Source organism: Anolis carolinensis, chromosome 6, assembly GCF_035594765.1.
Source record: "Anolis carolinensis isolate JA03-04 chromosome 6, rAnoCar3.1.pri, whole genome shotgun sequence".
NCBI classification, from domain to species: domain Eukaryota; kingdom Metazoa; phylum Chordata; class Lepidosauria; order Squamata; family Dactyloidae; genus Anolis; species Anolis carolinensis.
This window is the reverse complement of record NC_085846.1, coordinates 26630948-26653137: the sequence shown is the minus strand read 5'-3', so window position 1 is coordinate 26653137 and position 22190 is coordinate 26630948. Positions and strand designations below refer to the sequence as shown.

Genomic DNA, 22190 nt, shown 5'->3' with positions numbered 1-22190 from the left:
ACAGTATATATTATTATATTTTTTATTATTATTATTATTATTATTATTATTATTATTATTATTATTATTATTATTATATTGCTATAATTAAAGAGTTGGGAGGCAGGAAATTTTATTTGTAGACTTAGATCCAGCCACAGTCCCTTCTGCCCGGTCTGTCCTTGCAATACATATAAATGAAGCCGAAGGGGAAGAGAAATCCATCCCACATTATCTAAGATAGTGGCGCTGCAGACCAATTTTAAGGCAAACCAACAGACCCTCACATTCTAGGCTACCTAAGTGTGACCTGTTCTAAAGCCCCTCACCTAATTTTTTTTAATTAAAGTTGAGCTGGTTGGCTTGTGGCCCTCAAAATGCTGAACTGCAACTCACATTATACTTCAGACTTGTCCTGGTTAAAGCTAGTGGGAATTGAAAGGCAGAGGTTCCCTCTCCCCCCACTCCGTCCCTAAATATGTTGGAAACCGTGCCTGTCATTTTAGGCATTAGGCAGGTTATTTCTTTGTTGTGTGTCTTTCGGATTTATGACGATCCTATCTCGGGTTTTTCTAAGAAAGATGTTGAGTGGGGGGTTGCCTTTACTTTCCTCAGAAGCTGAGATAATGTGACTTTCCCAAGGTCACTCAGTGGGTTTCCATGGCTGGACAGGGATTCGGATCCTGGTCTAATCCCACAATCAAACCACCACATCTTGTTGGCTTTCGCAGGTTATTTTATCCAGCGGTAAGATCTCAGTTTCAGAAGAACTCCCGCAGACATGAGGAACATTTGCTTGTTTTTTCTTCTGCTCTCTCAATATTTAGAAGCAGGGCTGACCCGAAACTTCTGAGATGAGGTTGACCCCTTTAGGATTTAAATCTGTTTGAAAGAGAAAAGTGTCCCTGTCTCTGCTTATGCAAATGAGAGACTTGCTATCTAGGACGTTCAATCGCTGATTTTACTAGTTTTACAGAAACCTGGATTAAGGCTCGGTTTAAAGATGGGTCGCAGTTTGGCTGATAGATCAGACCCGCCAAGTTAAGCTCTAAACTATAATTGTTCTCCTAGATACTTTAGACCTTCTCAGTCATGAACCCAGTTTCTTCGACTTAATTACTGTTTATTTCAACAGAACTTGCTTCGGTGTCTCTTAGGGCCCTTCCACACAGCCCTATATCCCAAAACATCAAGGCAGAAAATTCCACATTATCTGAGTGTGGACTCAGATTACCCAGTTCAAAGCAGATATTGTAGGGTTTTCTGCCTTGATATTCTGGGATATAGGGCTATGAAGGGCCCTTAGTTCGAGTCCCTGAATCCTTTCCATAAAGTCTTCACGCACAAATATCATCAAAGTCCTCAGAGGTGCCTTCACACAGCTGAATAAAATCCCACATTATCTGCTTTCAACTGGGATATATGGCAGTGTGGACTCAGATAACCCAGGTCACAGCAGATATTGTGGGTTATTCTGCCTTGATATTTTGGGTTATATGACTTTGTGGAAGGGACCAGAGAGTGATGTTGAAAGGATATCCAGCCTATACAGAACAGGACTTGGGGCCCTTCCACACAGCCATATAGCCTAGAATATCAAGGCAGAAAATCCCACAATATCTGCTTTGAACTGGGTTATCTGAGTCCACACTGCCATATATTCCGGTTCAAAGTAGATAATGGGGGATTTTATTCAGTTGTGTAAGGAAGAGTTTTGGTGAATCGGATGGGAAAGTCAGCTTACATTTAGCTCACCTCACATAAGGAAAATTAATGTGTAGTGCAACTCGCCCACAGAGTGGAAATACTGCAGTAGCATCTGCGGATGGGAGAGTATCGGTAGGTGCATTCAAATCGCCTGTGTTTTTTTACGGGCAGCCTCCTGAATGTCATAGCATTTTTAGGCAAGGAAGAATCTAGAAGTGGTTTTGCCAATACCTTTATTCTGAAATATAACCTACAGCACTTAGCATTTTTTGGTGGTGTCCCATCCAAGTACCATCCAGGGCTGACCCTGCTTAGCTTCCAAAATCAGATAGGGTCTGTGGGTAAAAGTGAGGGTTTTGAATACTTACTGAAAGTAAATTGCAGGAACGTATGCAGTTCTATCGACTTCTTTCCATATTTCAAGTTGAATATAGAAGTCACTCTTTGCAGGCTATCAGATGCGGGGCACTGGCGATTATCCTTATTTTCTAGTATGCTAGAAAATAATGATAATTATTGACGGTGCCCTTTGCTTCCAATAGTTTGTTTCTATTCTGGAAACTCTCAAAAATACCGGCAGCCAATGACTCCTAAGGGCACAGATCTAGGGACCATCACTTCTTTCAGTAGTGCTGGATTAAGTGACTTTAAGAAAGACAGATGCTTTCTACTTAGCGTTCTTGCCTTAAAAACTGCCAGCAAAGCATAACGGTTAAAAGGTGCACCTAAATACTTTTAAAAAGGTGACATTTCAACACCGTGCTCCTTTCCTAGGTATGGAAAATCCATTTTCTCCCCAGTGTTTATGCATAAACACAGGGAACAAAACTTACCACGGGAATTCTCCTTCACAGCCGTTACTGCAATAATCAGGAGAATAAAAAACTTGGCCCTCTCCCCTTCCTTCCAAGGCGGTCTAACACTGGAGGATGTCCAGGTAGATTGTGTCCTTACTTTTTTTAAAAAAACAGTCACACCCACACACTTGTACACTTGTACACTTAGCCTTATACAGGATGGACTTTATTATTCTTATCTGGCAGGAATTCACTGTTACTTTGCCCTTAATGGCTGGTAAATTCCATATCAGCGTTGCACCTTGAGTCAAATCGTCCAACTATTTTAATTTGGAGAAGAGAAGGCTGAAAAGGGACAGATGTTTAAATATTCGAAAGGATGTCGTATTGAGGAGGGGTGGGCTTGTTTTCTGCCTTCCAACTCTATGGCTCTATGATTTCAGTGGCACTGAAGGAGCTTCAAAGTTGTGTGTAGGATGGGGAGGAAGTGGAATGTACAGTTGAAAATGTAAGGAGACTTGTAGAACTTGGAACTAAGTTACACTGAAACCAAAGGGAATGATTTATGGTGAAGCAGCCAGAAGTCCAAGACAACGCCTAAGTCTCCAAGGGGAAGCTAAACTAGGTTTATGTACTGTGAAGGGAGTTTTTCTAGATCAGCCTCTCTCGGACTAATAAAAAGACAGCATTTAAACCATCGGGGGGATGCCCTCCTTTTGTGAAATCCAAAAGAAGACCCTTTGCCCTGTCCATTCATTTCCATCAAGTTTATACAGGGCTGCTTCCTGTCGGATTGTGCCCACTGGTGGGTGCCTCGTGGGGGATACATATTCCTAACAAAAGACTGAAGGGAAACGACTCAAATGACTTTAAGGAGCACTTCCGGCTTCTGGTGAAAGGGGACCATTGCTGTCTCAAAAGATCAAACCGCCATATAACCTAGTGAGGCCCAAAGAGATTTCTTGCCTGCTTTGGTAGGCATTTCTCTAGACTTAACCCATAGGAAAGGTTATATGTCATTTCCGGGACATGTTAACCAACCTCTGAGAGCCACCATCTGAGAAACACAAAACGCCAAAATGCCAGGGAGCTGTGGTTTTGCAGAGGTTTTGCTAATGCCTCACCAAACTATAACTCCCAGGGTTCCATAGAACTAGACATTTAGAGGCCCCAGCACTTAAAATATTTAGCTGACCCCATATATATCTGATTCAAAATATAAACCTAAATCAAAATTTTATTTTTTGAAAGGAAACCAAGCTGAAGATGTTTATTTGTGTATATCTGGAAACCGTTAACTGACTTTTCTTGTGGGGACGCCTTTCTGTGGAACCTGGGTCAGCTGCACCATTTGCAGTTTGGCACCATATGGTAAATCTGGCAATGGGAAATTTCGATGGTGCTCCTGTTTTCTTGATGGCCTAAACATGGGCTTATTTTGCTTAATAGCTAATCCAGCTCAGGAAAGTGCTTGTTAAAGCATCAGGGAAGTATTAAACATTTCTGGTATAGGCACACAATGAATCCATTCAAAAACACAGCCTTTTCTTTTATCAAAAAAGAGGATGAGTCTAAAACAAAACTTTACATGACTTTAAAACATAATCTAGTAGGAAGTTATTCTGTGCAAGCATCTTAACAAGGACGAGTCCAGGATCTGGGAAGTTTAACTTTTTGGGATTAAAGTTCCCAGAATCCTCCAGTCATCAGACAGGGATGATTGAAGGAGTTGTTCTTCCAAGTTACTTTCGTATGTTCACAACCTCTGAGAATGCCTGCTATAGATGTGGGTGAAACGTCAGAAGAGAATGCTTCTGGAACTAGGCCATACAGGCCCTCATAGCAACCCAACTTTCCTATGATCTTTGGTGGGAATTAGTGCTTATAAAGTCCCATTGCCATATACAATCCAGATTATCTGCTTTGAACGGGATTATATTGCAGTGTAGGCTCATATAATCCAGTACAAATGAGATAACGTGGATTATCCGCTTTGATAATCTGGATCATATGGCAATGTAGAAAGAGCCTTATTTATTGTGGGATTTAGCCTTAGTGATGGGGCAAGTGTGGGGCCTGGTCCCCCCAAGAAACCTCCCCAGGCTCTCTGGTGGGAACAAGAGTTTACCATTTTTTGGATTACAGTGTTCCGCAAGCAACCTGACTAGTGTGTTTGCTGGTTCAGGAATTCTGGATGTTGTCCTCCTCCCCATGGAACTTTTCCCAAGCAGGTTGGAGCCAGGCATTTTGATGAGAGGTGGGGTACATTTACCCCTGTGCTTCACAAAGTCTAGTTCTCCAGGTATTTGCAGCTTCAGCTCCTAGAAGCGTCAACTGCCTTGGTCAATGGTCAGGGATTATGGGATCTGAAGTCACAATCACAGCTTGGGAAACATTCTACACTGCAGAATTAACATATCTTGACACCACTCTAACTGCCATGGCTCAATGCTGTGGAATCATTGGAGCTGTGATTTTGCAGAGATTTTGCTAATATCTCACCAAACTACAACTCCCAGGATTCCATAGCACTCAGCCATTGCAATTAAAACTATGGAACATAACCTATTGGAAATAACTACACCCAGTCTCTGGGCAGATATCCCTTTGGAAATAAATGGCAATTATAACCTTATTAAAAAGGAAATTATGGCACTCAGAGATTTTTAAAAAAACAATGTCTTATTTGAAAAATAACATATCTTGTTTACACAACACCTTGTATTATCACCATACAGGCACATTTCTTATTTAAGGTTCAGTTATAGATAGGATGTAGTTCTCTCTCTGTGTTGAGTACACAGGGCATCATTCTTAATCAATAGTCCATAGTCTTTAGGTATAGTTGTACTCACTGAAGTCCATAAGTCATACTTCTCTACTGAAGTACTAACAGCAACATACATCTACCTCCACTGAGGTCTGATGCAAACATGCATCCACCTTCACTGAGGTGTAAAGCAGACACTGAATACAAAATTGGGTCCTGAGTCTGAACATGCTTAGTACAATCACATGTCTATAGCCCCTCCCATACCAAAGAGGTACAGTCAAACTGTCAGTCAACATACACATGGAGTAAAGGTAAAGGTTTCCTCCTGACATTAAGTCTAGTGCTGTCCGACTCTGAGGGTTGGTGCTCATCTCCGTTTCTAGGCCGTTGTCCATAGACACCTCCAAGGTCATGTAGCCAACATGACTGCATGGAGCACCGTTACCTTCCCTCTGGAGTGGTACCTATTGATCTACTCACATTTGTATGTTTTCGAACTGCTAGGTTGTCAGAAGCTGGGGATAATAGCGGGAGCTCACCCTTCAAGTTCAGCAGCTCAGCTGTTTAACCCACTGCGCCACCGGGGGCTTCACAGAAAGAATACTGGTTAGCAAATACATACATTAACAAATAGTGAAAGGCTTGGGAGGTTGCTATTTCCAACAAAAGTGGCCTCAAAGTGCATTAATTCTACAGCACTGCATAGCTGCGCCTTTGGGGCGGGGAAGTCCCTGCTGGCGCTTGCCTGCCTCCTACAGAGCCTCCTCTATTCCAGCCTTTCCTGGCCCAGCCAAGCAGGAGCCTCAGGAACACAAGGCTTCTGTTTGGGCAGAGGATGTGCTGGGGGCCCTCTTGTGGGTCTCCCAGCCCTCGAAGTTGTGCAAAGGCCTCCCTCAAACGTGTGTGACTTCATCTGGTGTAAGATATAGACGGAAGAATGGAAGGAGAGGGAGAGATGCTGGCCTTGCCGGTCGCCTGGTTCTGTTTCTGCAAGATTTGCGGCCCGACTTCCTCCCGAACTATAAATCCAGTACTTTTCCTATGGCCTCCCTGAGGATGAAATAAGAGTTGTACAGCACTTTGGAGGCTTTTTTGTAGCCGTCGATAATAATTAGAAGTCGTAAGGATTGCCCACTCTAGCCACATACACTATACAAGAAGGAGAGAGAGAGAGAGAAAGAAGGGGAAAGTAAGTGCCTCTATACGCAGGGAAACAAGGGGGCATAAAACGTCGAGGCGAATAAACTGGAGTAAATCAGGTAGTTTTATGTTCTTGTGTGTTAAAAATGAATTCCCAACAACGTGAAACTACCTAATCCACAGAACAGTTCTAGGTCATTTCTGGCTGTCAAAAGGCTAACGTGGCTCTTAAATAATAATAATAATAAACACCCACCGCTGGCATTTTGCGAGGTCTCCAATCTCCCCCCCCCTTCTTTTTCTCCAAATTCCTTAATAGAAAACTGTTGCTAAGGAACTAAATCCCACAAAAGGACCTTTTCAAAGGCCACATTAAAAACAAAAACGCGACACCCCGCCATTTCCCGAACCCTCTATTCAAATGATTTCCTACCAGAGGGTCTGAAACAGAGCTGTCCTGCAGGACGTTACAAGGAATAGGACAAACGCTCCGAGGGGAGACACTAAAAACGCCGTTGGCTTTGAGAAACGGCTGCTATTTTCGGATCCCAAAGTTAAAAGAAGGCGCACTCAAAGTCAGTGAGGTATTTCGAATGCAGCATTTTGGAGGGGAGGAGATTTCTGTGGGTCCGACCGTGGAAGAAAGCAAAACGTTTGCATACTAGGCAACTAGCCCAGGAACAGCCATGCATCTTTTCGTTTTAAAAAAAAAGGAAAAAAGAAAGTTTTTATTCGTTGGGAAAGCACTTTTGAAAAGTATTTTAAAGCAGTGGCATGACCTAGATTAAGTCACGCCCGAAGAAATTCAAAGGGAGTGATGTTGAACAGACTACTTTTTAATAGTCTTGGCCAGGCAGTTTTTTCTAATCTTAAATGAAGCAGATGGAGGATACAGTGCTGAACAGTTAGGACACAACATGTAGTTCTCATGTAAAAAAAACACCATTCAAACAAAGCAGGTCTGTGTGTAAGAATATGGTCAATTGGGTGTGCATCTCTACTGTAAAATGAATGCAGTTTGACGCAAATAATTGGCGGAATACTATGGAATCCTGGGGTTTTTAGTTTGGTAAGGTTCCAGCACTCCTTGGCAGAGGAAAGTTGAAAACTTTATAAAACTACAACTCTCAGGATTCCAAAGCACTGAGCCATGGCAGTTAAAGTGGCATCAAACTGTGTTGGGTCTCATCCCCGGACTGCACAAGTTTTTGTGTCATCAAGTTTCTAGTCCTCAACGAATAGCTAGACTAGAGACAGGGCTAAGCTAAGGGATTCCTTCTCCCACATTCCTATGCATGTTTTCCTCTTGGACAACAAGTTAAACATGAGCCTACAATGTGATGTGGCGGCAGGATTTAGCATCTAGATCCAGGGAAGTCATGCTCCCCCTCTATTCTGCCTTGTTCAGGTCACACCTGGAATACTGTGTCCAATTCTGGGCACCGCAGTTGAAGGGAGATGTTGACAAGCTGGAAAGCATCAAGAGAAGGGCGACTAAAATGATCAAGGGTCTGGAGAACAAGCCCTATGAGGAGCGGCTTAAAGAGCTGGACATGTTTAGCCTGCAGAAGAGAAGGCTGAGAGGAGACATGATAGCCATGTACAAATATGTGAGGGGAAGTCATAGGGAGGAGGGAGCAAGCTTGCTTGCTGCTGCTCTGGAGACTAGGAACCGGAACAATGCCTTCAAACTACAGGAAAGGAGATTCCACCTGAACATTAGTAAGAACTTCCTCACTGTGTGAGCTATTCAGTAGTGGAACTCTCTGCCCTGGAGTGTGGTGGAGGCTCCTTCTTTGGAGGCTTTTAAGCAGAGGCTGGATGGCCATCTGACAGAGGTGCTTTGAATGCGATTTCCTGCTTCTTGGCAGGGGGTTGGACTGGATGGCCCATGAGGTCTCTTCCAACTCTACGGTTCTACGTTTCTATGATTCTATGAAAAGGGCTTTGTCTTTCCTCTTTACTGCTAGCCATTGTCCCCTCCTCTTTGATGAGAAAGTAATCCAGCCACCTTGTCCACCTTCCGAACAGATCTAAAAACGTGGATGTTCCACTGTGCCTTCGATTAGACAATCCTCTAGATCTCCTGACCCCCACCAAGACATAAAATCTCATTTTGCACTTTACTATCATCCCTATCCAATACATTATGCTCCAGGTTGCATTGTCCTCCACCCCAATCTCTGGTGTCTAATTACGCACTTTACCCATCAGCCCTACCTTCAAAATTGACCTCCTCTAGCATGTGCACCTATACCTAAGAATTGACAGTTCTTACCTCATGAGTTGGTTTGATGATTGATTTGTTTTTGTTATAATGTTTTTATTTCTCTGTTTTATGTTACTGTACACATCTAGGATGTTCATTTTTATATTTTAACTATGTTGACTGGGCTTGTACCCATGTAAGCCACTCAGAGTCCCTTCAGGGAGATGGAGGCAGGGTACAAAAATAAAGTTGTTGTTGTTGTTGTTGTTGTTGTTGTTGTTGTTGTTGTTGTTGTTGTAATGGAATATCTGTGAGAGAACTTCCCTTTAAGTTTTAAGTGCCATGGGCAAGCCAGGCTGTCTCCACCATATTTAAGGGTCTTCTGCTTTTCTTTCTCCCAGTGAGGATGCACATTTTGCCTCTCTTTAGGCAAACTGTACCTGTATGGACTTTTTACTCTCTTAACTTCTTTAGAAGATGAAATTTAGTAAGCTAGTTAGCTTCAAGACTTTCCTATCAAGAATGTATTTCTTTTTACTTCAATAAATGTTTTTGGACTTAAAGTTCTGACTCTGCAATCCAAAACCATCCTAAAGAATAGGTTTTTCCTGCTTACCACACCTAAGTTTCTGCTGGTTATGGAGTTTACTCCTGGTACTCTGCTATATTTTGTGGAATTGCCCTAACTGAAGGTCATTTTTGTGCCTATCAGTTCAGATTCCCTAACAAAATGCACTCATTCTTAGGTGTATGACTAAAGCCTTCACCATCACTTTCTCCTTAGAAATCCGAAATAACATTTTTATTTCACATGGAGTGAAATAATTTTTAAATGCCACCAGTATCAGAATGTGTATTTATACAATATATACACCTCCATACACACAATCCATACATTCTGCATACACAAATTCTCCCAATGAAGGCTTGAAAATATTTTTTAAATCCAAAATGTAAACCTTAATTTTATATAAGGGAAAAACATTTATTGCGCCCCTTTGTTGGGTTATCTAGCAATCATGCATGCATTTTCAATGTGAGATGGTTTATGTAGTTAGTTTTCTTTGTTGTTTAGTAACCTGAAGCCAGAGCTGCATTCCAGAGTTGATGGCACCATTTTGGGGTTTTGCATGTGATGTGGGAAATGGGAGTATACTTCCTGGAGACATACAGGAAGTTACATATGCTTTTAGAATTTGGGGCATAAAAGGGGAGATTTTCTTTTGTTCTCTCTCTTGCTCTTCCTCCTTGATCCTGCCATGCCGATGTTACTTCTTGTTAAGAGATATGTAGTATCCTGAACTGTATTCTTTTGGAACTAAGATGTTTTTACCTGTATGACCATCATCATACAAGATTGTGAGTAAAAATATTTTTACTATTTTATTTTTCATTGATGGTTATTTTATGCACATGACTCTTTAAAAGGAAAGGGAGGCTGGCTATTTTGCTTTTTCTCACCTCTGCTCACATAAACCCCTAGACTTCTGTGTTTTTGTTACAATGGTACTTGGGCATCCATAGATTTTGGTATCCATGGGGTTTCCTGGAATCAACTGCAACAGATATGAAGGGCCCCCTGAATTTAGCTATTGATATATTTTATTATCGCATACCCATCAAAATGCAGCCTATCTAGGATGCCTCTGCATGGAGAACTTTGCACACTAAGGTCCCTTCTACACTGCCATATAATCCAGATTCTCAAAGCAGATAATCCACATGATCTGCTTTGAACTGGGGGCCTCCAGTGGCTCAGTGTGTTAAAGCGCTGAGCTGCGGAACTTGCGGACCGAAAGGTCCCAGGTTCAAATCCCGGGAGCAGAATGAGCGCCTGCTGTTAGCCCCAGCTCCTGCCAACCTAGCAGTTCGAAAACATGTCAATGTGAGTAGATCAATAGGTACCACTCCGGCGGGAAGGTAACAGCGCTCCATGCAGTCATGCTGGCCACATGACCTTGGAGATGTCTATGAACAACGCCGGCTCTCTTCGGCTTAGAAATGGAGATGAGCACCAACCCCCAGAGTCAGACATGACTGGACTTAACATCAGGGGAAACCTTTTTACTATATGAGTCTACACTGCCACATAATTCAGTTCGAAGCAGATAATCTGGATTTTATATAGCAGTGTAAAAGGGGTCTAGAACAGTAGTTCTCAGCCTTTGGTCCTCCAGGTGTTTGGACTTCAGATTCCATAATTCCTAACAGCTGGTAAACTGGCTGGAATTTCTGGGAACTCAAATCCAAAAGGGATCATGACAAAAACACTTGGAGGACCAAAGGTTGAGAACCATTGAAAGAAGTCAGGGGGCTCAAGACTCAGAAGTTGTACAGACTCCAGACTCCCTCTCTTAAAGGCATAAGAGCATATTCATAAGATTGAAGCAGTCAACTCATCTACCCAGCTCTATGGTCTGGGACAAAATCTCCTGCTGCCCCACTGACTCCATGGATGATCTACCACTATGTAAGATTGTATTGGTCAACATTTCCTTGCCACCCTTTGTTGCTCCTCTTTCTCCTTGTTTTATCATTAAGAAGGGAGGAGCAATGAGGGATGGAAAGAAACTATTGGCAGAAGCCAATTGAGTCTAATTGAATAATGGGCCAATCAGAGACAAACAGGGTAGCAGAGATCTCCATTCCATACCAAAAAAAGAACAGCTATTTTCACATTCTCAGAGGTGCAGCAAACTGGTAATCCTTTTCTGCTCAGGAGAACTGCTTTGAAACTCAGTAGCAAGTGTATATTTTTGCATGCTTAGTCTTCCTAGGAGCACATGCTGGGGTGACCAGAGAAAGAGTTGGAGCAAGTTTTGAGGAGGCAATATGCTTTTCCTGAGATTTCACCGCTTCTACACTATCCTTATATCCTAGGATCTGATCACAGGTTATCTGCTTTGAATTAGATTATATGAGTCTCCACTGCCATATAATCTGGGATAAACAGACAACCTGGGATCAGATCCTGGGATATAAGGACAGTGTAGAAGTGGCCTTTGTTGTCAGCAATGGTAAAGTGCTTAAGAACGCTGTGGAAGCCTCAATCAGGGAATTCACAACCCTGGTTTTGCAAGACCTGAGCAGGGCTGTTGATGATAGGGGGACTTGGAGATCTCTCATTCATCAGGGCACTATGAGTCAAAGTTGACTCCACAGCAATTAACAACAAATATTTGCATTGACAGACAGACAGCATGGTGTAGTGGTTTGAGTGCTGGAATAGGACTCCAGTAGACCAAGGTTCAAATTCCTAATCAGTCTTTAGGTGAGCTTGCGCAAATTGCACACTCTCATCTGCAGAGAAAGGCAATGGCAAACCCCCTCTGAACAATTATTGCCCACAAAATCTGTCATAAGGGTCATCATAAGTTGGAAATGAATGCACACAACAACAAATGTTTGCCAAAAGAAGCAATGTTTTCAGCTGATGCTCTGTGTGTATTTTAAATATGGGAGGGAATGGAGAGACTTAAAAAGCAAGTGCAGGTGTGAATAATAGACTAATCTATTTTCCCTTTCTGTGGATAAGCTTTGCTTTTACTGAGGCTAATGCTGCATGTTGCTGGCACTTTAACTAAGAGAAGATGAATAGAACTCTGAGAAACTGCAGATTCCCTGGGCTTTGCAGTGATTGCAGCAGCTCTCTTATGCCTCTGCCAAAGTTTAGCAGTAGTTTTTGCTCAATAAAGTTAAATTCACTTGAACTGTCTTGGAGTGAAGTGGAACAAGCAATAGTACATGGTGATTTACCTTTTTGTAAATTTGCACAGGTGCTGCATTCAATCTTGTAAAAAAAAAAAAGATACCCTGAAGAGGTGTGTTTCAACCATCTGCCTCTCTCCTGCCCACTATTACATATTTCAACATCACATTTACTTCAAGAGATAGATTCCTTCTCAAACCAAGTCAGTGTCAGACACACTCCTTGAACTACTTATCTAAACAACCATCAAAGGACAGGAATGTTTGAAATAAACCCAATTCTTGATCCTGTTAGAGTAGATCCAATGAATTAATCGTTCAATGGTGAGTCAACATCTATGCAGATCTTATTGATTAAATAGTTCTATTCTATTTGGAGTGACCAATAGAATTCAAGACAGTGTTTTTAAATGTATGCCCCTTTTACATAGACTCATAATCCAGTTCAAAGAAGATAGTGTGGATTATCTTCTTTGATAATCTGGATTATATGGAAGTGTAGAGGGGACTATGGAGTGAAAAATTGTGTCGGGCTGATTTCATAGAACCAATTTTATACTAGCTCTTTTCAAGCATTTCTTGATCTATACTTTTAAATAGAGCCTGTAGGTTTCCCCAAGTATACTAATACACATATCCATATCCATATAGAGGTGTCTTGCTTTTTTTTTTTTTTTTGCTTTGTGCTAAAAAGGGGGCATAGATAAAGAAAATCCTTATCAAATGACATTTTTTACTTCTTCATCATAAGTTGCTGCCTGGCACAATGTATTCTTTATTTGTGTGACAAAATGGAAATGAAGAAATACATAATAGCAAGTGTTTTAATTTGCAGAAAAAGGGGTGCCCATGTTTCAAGGCAAGATTAGGATATGGAAAAAAAAGTAGAAAATTAGATCTGTTCAGTTTGCCATCTGATTATCTGTTGGCTTTCCACCATTAGACATAGGGAACATGATCTGCCACTGTTTGGATCCCTTTCCATTCAGCCAAGAAGAGGTCTTATATAATTTAAATCTCTATGATTTATTGACCTGTAGGAAAAGGCCCAATTAAATGATCAATTAAAATTCCATAAACGTATGCAGGCTTTTGAGTTCTTCTGAACCACAGTATTCATCCCTTCAGTTGGTTAGCGAGATGAATTCTGGAGAACTCAAAGGTTTTCACATTTTTGTAGTATGTTAGTTGTTCCTTGTTAAACTTTTCAATTTGCTACACACTCATCTGATTATCTGGTCCTCCTTCATTGTTTTGATCTACAGCTCTCAGAATTTTCACCATTGTCTGTTCTGGTTGAGGCTTGTAGGAGTTGTAGTCCAAGACATCTGGAAGGTACTAAGTGCCCTACCCTGTGTTCAACTACTCTAAAAGCACCTTATCACATCATCTTGGAAGCTAAGCAGGGTCAGCTCTGGTTAGTACTTGGATGGGAAACTGCCAACAAATACCAGGTGCACTAGGCTATATTTAATGGAAAGGAACTGACAATACTTTTAATTATTCCTCACCTAAGAAAACCCTGTTAAATTAATGAGGTCATCGTAAGTCAACAGGCAACTTGGCACACACACACACACACACTTTTGATCCAAGTTACCAGTATACTTTCTATTTTCTTTGTTTTGTTCCCAGATTCCTCCCTATACTGTTAGGAATGGCAGTTAGGAACATATTTGTGCCCACAGAACAGATAGACAACTGTGTGGCTCTCTACATGTTGTTGCATTGCAGCTGTTGTGACAGAACACTGTTGGCTTTGCCATCTAAGGACTGATAGGAATTGCAGTACAACAGCATCTGGAGGCCTACAGTTGCCTGTCACAGCAGAGTTTTATTGAACATATGCTTTGCGTTATTTTGGCACTCATTTTGCATTAGAAATCTGTAAGTAGGGGAACCAAAGCCTGGTCCACCTGTGTGTTTACTGAAGTCACCATAAATCAAAAGCCATTCATTGAAATTTCCTTCCACCTCCAGGTTTTTGCAGACACAAATTATTTTGGTGAAAACAATTATCATTTTCATCAACGAATTATACACACACACACACACACACACACACATATCTTCACTCCATTCATGAGAACTGGCTCATCATGTTTCTTTTATTAACATTTTTAAATAGGAGACTGGAAAAGAATGCATATGTTAAAAAATATTTAACTAATTATGATGGCTTTGTTATTCTTGTGTATCTTCATGTTTCTGCCTTATGGTGACCTTAAGGTTAACCTATCACAGGTTTTCTGAGGTTTCTGAGGTTACCCAGTGGATTTCTATGTCCAACTGGGTATTTAACCCTGGTTTCCAGAGTTGTAGTCCAACAAGTTTAGATTCAAAGTTGCAATGAATCTACATCTCACTTATTTTAATGTGTCTCTACTCCAAGTGTGACTAAATCATAATTTAAATTAGTATTTGTACATAAGTCTCTTTGCTAGTTTACATGGAGACAATGCTAAAATACAATACTCACAATAATAAAAAATACAATATTTCCACTAGAGAGAGAAGTATAAAACCTAATTCGCTAACTAAAAATGTACAATATTTTAGTGGTAGGGTTTTGTAAATCATTGCATCAAGCTCATACATTTATAAAGCCTGGAAGTTTTATAAGGTCTTAATCTGATGCAGACAAGACTATATGTGTGTTTGTGATATTTTCCTCTACTAAGAAATCTGTTCTTCCAAATGGATTTTCCCTTGCTTTCTAAGTTTCAAACATTGCAGATGGCAAAATATAGAAAATCACACACACCTGGAATTCTGTTATTTGCTGTGTTCACATGTTTTTGGTCACTTTGGTTGCCCCTTGCCTTTTGAATCCCGAACTCTTATGCAAATGCTCAACTGAAGTCATAAGTGACTGCAGTTCTATAAAATTAGATGGGATTCTTAAGATATTTGAGGGACAATGTTCTCCTTTTGCTCCCTCTCCTATAGCTACAGCTTTTGGTTTTCTAATGTTGCTTTAGGTCCTAGGATAAAGGATTCAAGTAGTTTCCAAATATTGCAGCTAGTAAGAGTGGAGGGGGGAGCTATGCATAACTTCCTAATAAATGAATTAACAATTATGCATCCTCTCTTCCCTCATATCTTTCTTTTTAGTGTCCAATTTAATACCAGAGCACATTTGAACACAGTATAGTGCTATTCTGGTAAAATATGTTGAGGATCACAACAAGCTTGAATTGCTCTTTAACGTTAACAGGGAATAAACAAACCTGAGGAAAAAGAGCTCTGTGAAATACCCAGTCTTGCAAATTGATCAAGGCAATAATAGTTAACTCAATATCATTATAAACTAATCAGATTTTTGTGTTAACTTGAATTGTATGCAATCTATTTATTGTTGCAATTAATTGCATCTCATGAATCATGGAGTACAGCAGTTTCCCACCCCTTCTCTGAAATAGTTCACAGCTGTAGCATGGTTTCACTTTAAAGTATTCTTCCTTTAGGTGCCAGGCAGATCCCTGGAGCCAAAATAGTAAACAAAGGAAATAGTGCAGTTCCCCCTATGAAGAATTATATGTCAGTTCTCCATTAAATTACATGTTGAAAGTTTAAGATAAACACCACACTGGGGTGGAGTGATGGTTGGAGGAAAATACAGAAAATATATTAAACTTAAGGTCTGGGAAATATAACATTTAAAAAATAATGGTCCTTTGTTGTGCTAAAAGCCCAGTGCTAAACTCTCGAGGCCAGTCCAGCTGACCTTACTATATATCTTATAGTAAGAATGTTTCACCTAGTGAAGGAATAGAAAGCAATAGTGCATTAAAAATAAATAAGTAGAGAATCAATGGAGTAAATGAAGCCCGATCATACAAGTGTGCTGAAGGTCCTGTCTATAGAAGAAAATATCAATCCTGAACTCAAAATCAATTCCATCTTCCCAATTATTGTTACATAATTGTGACATATGTAATTAGTCTGTCTATGCTTGCATGCATTGTGGATGCTATTTAATATAGCTTGATGTTTGTAATTTGAAATATTCCCAAATTCTGGGAATACAAATCCCATATAGTAGATTTAATAAAATCATAGAATCTAAGAGTTGAAAGGGGCTTCAAGGCCAATACCGTATATATTTGAGTACATGCTAAGTTTTTCAGCCCTTTTTTAGGGATGAACCCTCCCCTTGGCTTATACTTGAGTGAAAGTCCTGGTTGGCTTACATTTGCATTGGCTTATACTCGAGTATATAGGTAATTAGAGTTGGACAGTCTTATCTTAAATTAGTTTTATGTAAATATTCAAAAACATTTAACCTACAGATGCCTCAATTAATGTAATTTTATTGGTATCCATTTTTGTTTTTGAAATTTATCAATAGCTGCTGCATTTCCTACCCTCATCTTATGCTTGAGTCAATAAGATTTTCCAGTTTTTTGTGGTAAAATTAAGTGCCTCGTCTTATATTTAGGTCGGCTTATATTTGAGTATATACGGCATGCCAAACTGCCTGTTATGTAAGAATACACAATTACAACATCTCTGAAGCATGCCCATCAATCTCTGTTTAAAGATCTCAAAAGATGAAGGCCATCAATTCCACTAGCAAAGATGTTCCTAAAGTTTAGGTGAGATTTCTTTTCTTGTCATTTTAATCCATTGATTTGAGAATTTACCTTGAGAGCAGAAGACAAGCTCGCTCTATCTGCTACATGATATTACTTCATATCATAAAAATATCCAGCACATCACCTGTCTTCCTTTTGTGTTCTCTTTTTCAAGTTAAACAGCTCAGCAAGTCATTACTCATAAGTCTTGATTTCCAGACCTTTGATCATTTTGGTTGTTTTTCTCTAGACATGTAGATACCCTTCTTGACTTGAAGTGTCCAGAACTGTGGACAACGTATTCCAGGCAAAGTCTGATCAAAGTAGAATAGTAAGGCACTACTTCTTCCCTTGATCAAGACATTACTATGGATGTAATCTAAAGTTGTATTGGCTTTTTTGGCTATTGTATAGCATGGTTGACTCATATTTATCTTGTGATTCACCAAGACTCTCTTCACAGGTATTGTTTTCAAGCTAGCTCATTCTATTTTTCTGCTTTTTTCTGCTTAGATGATGTACCTTATATTTATCCCTACTGGGATTAATTTTATTAGATCTCTAATCTTTTTGGGTCATTATTAATTATATCCTGCCTCTGGAATTATTCACTAGCCCTATGCCTCTTTATATAACTACATTTGGAAAAGAGATGTACTTCATGGTGTATGAGTCTGTGCGTGTGTATGATTTGCAGATAGTCCCAAGATCAATTTCCAGCATCGTCAAGTAGAACTGGGAAGTCACTTCCTGATAATTATGCAGCCCTTGGGATATTGTTGAACTACAGCTCCTTGTACCCCTCTTCCATTGGCTGTATGGAATTTGCAATCCAGTGATAGCAAAATAATTCCCAGACCTGCAGGATAACAATACTGAGCTAGATTTTGATTACTGATTGTATTTATTCAATATATTTATATCCCTACTTATAAGCAGACTAACACCTAGATCTGTCACTATACTATTTGGGAAAAGGGGTGACTCAGTGTAAGACAGTTTCCTCTTGTAGCTACATGCATATGTGCATGTAGCATTCTGAACATTTTCTTAAACAATATTACACTTCTGAAGTCTTTTTTCAAACCATCCTCTTATGCACAGTTTTAACCACACTCTCTTAAAAGCTTTGCCTACTCTGCTTGCATCTGAACCATGGCAGGTTCAACAGATCGTCCAAGTATAGAAATGGGGAATGACCACAACTTGCATCTATTGTAGTATGGTCTATCTTTGGATGCTGAGGTGATGTTAAGAGACAGGTTGCTGTATTTTGAGGGACTACTTGCTCTTAGAAATCTACATCTGCATTACTTATTGTTATCATTCAAAGATTTAAATATGGGGTTATAAAATGCCAGTCATGTGTATCAGAACAAATTAGCAGTCCACACACACCCAAATAACATTGGTGATGCTTAAATACACTGACTATATAGGGACTATCAAGCCTAAATATCCTAAAGGCACAGCATTCTGTCTAGGAGCTGTGGTGAACTGCTGAACTGAAGGTTGGGTTGCGGACCTGAAGATTGCAGGTTCGAATCCGTGAGTTGGGGTGAGCTCCTGTCTGTCAGCTCTAGCTTGTGATGACATGAGATAAGCCTCCCAGGTAGCACATCTGGGCATTCCAAGGGCAACATCTCTGTAAACGGCAAATTCTTTCATACCAGAAGCGACTTGCAATATGTTCTCAAATCACTTCTGACATGATTTTTTTAAAGCACCCTGACTGATCTTGGAAGCTAAGCAAGATCAGCCCCAATTGTATGGGAGACCACCAAGGAATATAAGATTCTATAAGCCACATTTCAAAGGAAGCAACTGGCAAAATCACCTCTGAGTATTCATTTCCTGATGCTGGACATATACTGCCATATAATGCAGTTTGAACTGCATTGAACTAAATTGTATAGGGCAGCATTGACCATATAATATAATCCAAACTGCATCATAAGCAGTGCATATAAAGCCTAAGAAAACCCCATGAAATTCATGGGATTGCTATAAGTCAAAAGACAGCTTGAGAGCATATGCACACTCATATGAGCTATCAAAGGTTTATAAAGCATTGGAGGCAGCATGATATCCACAATAACTAATGGTATGTGGTTCCATCTGGCTGTGTAAACAGAGCCAATGGAAAGACTGGCTTTTACCAGATTTTCTGAGAGGCATAGGAAGGTGTACGCACATTTGACTACTGCCAAGGAATATCCTTTTAAAAACGGAATATGGTGCAGCATTCCATTTAACCACCTTCCTTCCCTTTCTACTTAAAAAATGTAGTGTTCAAAAAGGCTGACAACAAAACTAAAAACAATTTTAAACAAGACTATTTAAACCAATAAGAAAAAAATATCAACACATTTTAAAAGACAAGTTGAAAATGTTGCAAGCTCTGAGAAGAGTGCAATCTGCAATCTGCAAACAACATAGGAAAAATGTGTTGTCAAAGGCTTTCATGACTGGAATCACAGGGTTGTTGTGTGTTTTCCGGGCAGTATGGCCATGTTCCAGAAGTATTCTCTCCTGACGTTTTGCCCACATCTATGGCAGGCATCCTCAGAGGTTGTGAGGTTGTGACCTCTGAGGATGCCTGCCATAGATGTGGGTGAAACGTCAGGAGAGAATACTTCTGGAACATGGCCATACAGCCCGGAAAACACACAACAACCCAACATAGGAAAAGTCCCCTTCTCTATGCCCATCAAGAAGACCTCTGACATTGGTGTTGGTCTCTACAGGATCTCATATATTTATTTTGCTTTCATTTTATTTCTCTTTCATAGTATGTAATTATAGCATTTTGGTATCACTTTAACTGCCATTGTTACATTCAATGGAATTTTGGCATTTATCTTTTCATTTGAGAATTTTCTGCCAGAGAGCTCTCTAATATCTCACCAAACTAGAAATTCCAAGATGACATAAATTGTGACCATGGCATGGAACCACAATACTAGTGTGAAAGAGAAGTGAGTTTTATATACCTATCAGCCAATTCTTTCCTTTTTCCAAGGTTTAGGTCCTAATGCCTCTAATTGTGCAGGCAAAACAGAGATATTGAAAGGCTTGTGGGTACAAAGTTTTCAGAAATAGAACCATATGGGAGAGAGAAGTTGAGCGATGGCCTTTCCTAAAACCAGCCAGATGAATACGCTATCAATGGGGAAGGGGAAACTATAGAAAACCAGGTGGGAGAATGGAATCAATCATCCTGGATAAGAGTTCAGCAGACTGACCGAAATACTGCTACAGAGGCAATAGACACTAGGCCTTTTTTTTAATTGTTAAGTATCTGTCGTGAATTCATGTAAGAAACTAGTGTGCCCAACTAACATCCAGTGATGAAATGTTCTTGCACTTCCAGAAAACAACAATGTGCTGCCAGGAGTAGTATACCACTTTTCCCTTGAGAGTACCATCTTGGTATAATTTTTAGGGAAGTGATTGTTTCACTTTATGTTGAAAAGGATAATGATGAAGATGACTATTTCCCATGTATCTTTATAACCCCCCCCCCCCGATTTGTAGTTATTACAAGAGAATTTAGGATTCTCAATCACTGTGCCTTCAATGCTTCACAAAACTACACATCCCAGATTTGATAGGATACCAGCATGACAGTTAAAGTGCTATAATTGTATAGAGTGAAGGGGTCCCCAACATGTATGACACAACAAATTTTGTCCTGGCACAATAAATGACATTTACCCAGAAGTGAGAAATGTTAGTATCCTATATATAACCTGCAATTGAAATGTCAAACACTCAGAATATTTCCAGATATCTTCTTTGTGTGTGCTATTCTTGTGCATGCATATAGGTACGCTAGATTGAGTAGATAGATGATTGATATATAGAAGGCAGACAGACAATATATCCACTGACAATTAGATGTTTCCTTTTAATACTATTAAGGTTGTTGCTTTTGGGCCCCTACCCTATATCAAGAAATAATTGCTGTGGTTATTCTGATAGGCACTGCTTTAAGACTTCTCTTCCACTGCCTTTCCTTAGAGGTTTGAAAACAAAGTGCTGCAAATAGGTAGTGCTTACGATTTTAAAAGTAAAATAAAATGACTGTATGAATTTGGCAAAAGATGTTAGCCGGGCAATTATGGGAGAGTTAATGCTTTAAAAATATATCTGCAGCCCCCTGAAGGACATTAAAATACACACACGCGCTAGGCGGGCGTATTGTTTAACCTCTCCCTCTAGAAGAAAATAAAGCATACATTTTGGAGGAGGAGGAGATTAAAATTCTAACACCCCTGGCAACTAGGTTCATAAAAATGAAGGACTGCTTCCTTCGCACTAGCACCACCCCCAGCTCAGTTTCCTCTCCAATGATGATATTTTAGGCCTCGAAACTGGAACCAGGCAAGTCTCTGAGAAGAAGTCAATGTGTTTATAATGAATGCCTACTTGTCATTATATGTCATATTGAGCTACATGTTGAAATGATAACTGGGATGTTAATTCAGAAGGCTGACCTCTTACCCCTGCCTTAGTCAATTTTTTGCCTGACTGTTAAAAAAACCAAAGGGTTGCTGTGAATTTTCTGGGCTGTATGGCTATGTTCCAGAAGAATTATCTGCTGATGTTTTGCCCAAATCTATGGCGAGCATCCTCAGAAGTTGTGAGGTCTGTTGGAAACTAGGTAAATGGGGTTTATATATCTGTGGAAAGTTCAGGTTGGGAGAAAGAACTCTTGTCTGTTTGAGGCAAGTGCAAATGTTGCAATTGGTCAGCTTGATTAGAATTGAATGGCCTTGCATATACAAAGCCTTGCTGCTTCTTGCTTGAAGGAATCCTTTGCAGACTAATTCAGCCAAAGAAGTCAGCCATAGCAGAGCACTTGATGAACCAACCTGGACACAACATATTATTAGAAATGCTGGACCACTCTAACAACCACCATAAAAGACTACACAGAGCAGTCATTGAAATCCACAAGCATGTGGACAATTTCAGCAGAAAGGAGGAAGCCATTAAAAAACTCTAGAATCAGGACAGTAAATAAAGAACAACACTAAAAAAGGGGGGAATTTCAGGCATGAAACAATCAGGGCCAGCTAACACTTCCCAACAAAGTTTTCCCCCAGGCAGGAAGCAGCCAGGCTTTGAATCTGCAAGACCATTAAATGCTAATCAAGGTGCCCAATTGCAACATTCACAGTTGCCTCAAACAGACAAAAGTTCTTTCTCCCATCCTGAACATTCCAGAGATATGTAAACCCCACTTGCCTAGTTTCCAATAGATCTCGCAACCTCTGAGAATGCCTGCCATAGAT

The 22190-nt window shown here is 40.1% G+C and overlaps 1 protein-coding gene, 1 long non-coding RNA gene and 1 other non-coding gene across 4 annotated transcripts in view; 1 reads left to right on the top strand and 2 right to left on the bottom strand.

Annotated features, from left to right (window-relative positions):
* Positions 1-22190, top strand: part of LOC103279268 (uncharacterized) — a 41345-nt gene that overhangs the window by 1079 nt on the left and 18076 nt on the right. The window lies entirely within an intron of this gene.
* The window catches only part of hoxb9 (homeobox B9), a 55527-nt gene that overhangs the window by 22795 nt on the left and 10542 nt on the right, over positions 1-22190 (bottom strand). The window lies entirely within an intron of this gene.
* mir196c (microRNA mir-196c) lies at positions 6497-6591 on the bottom strand. Its single transcript, NR_129899.1, has one exon. It is a non-coding gene; the product is annotated as a microRNA mir-196c (primary transcript).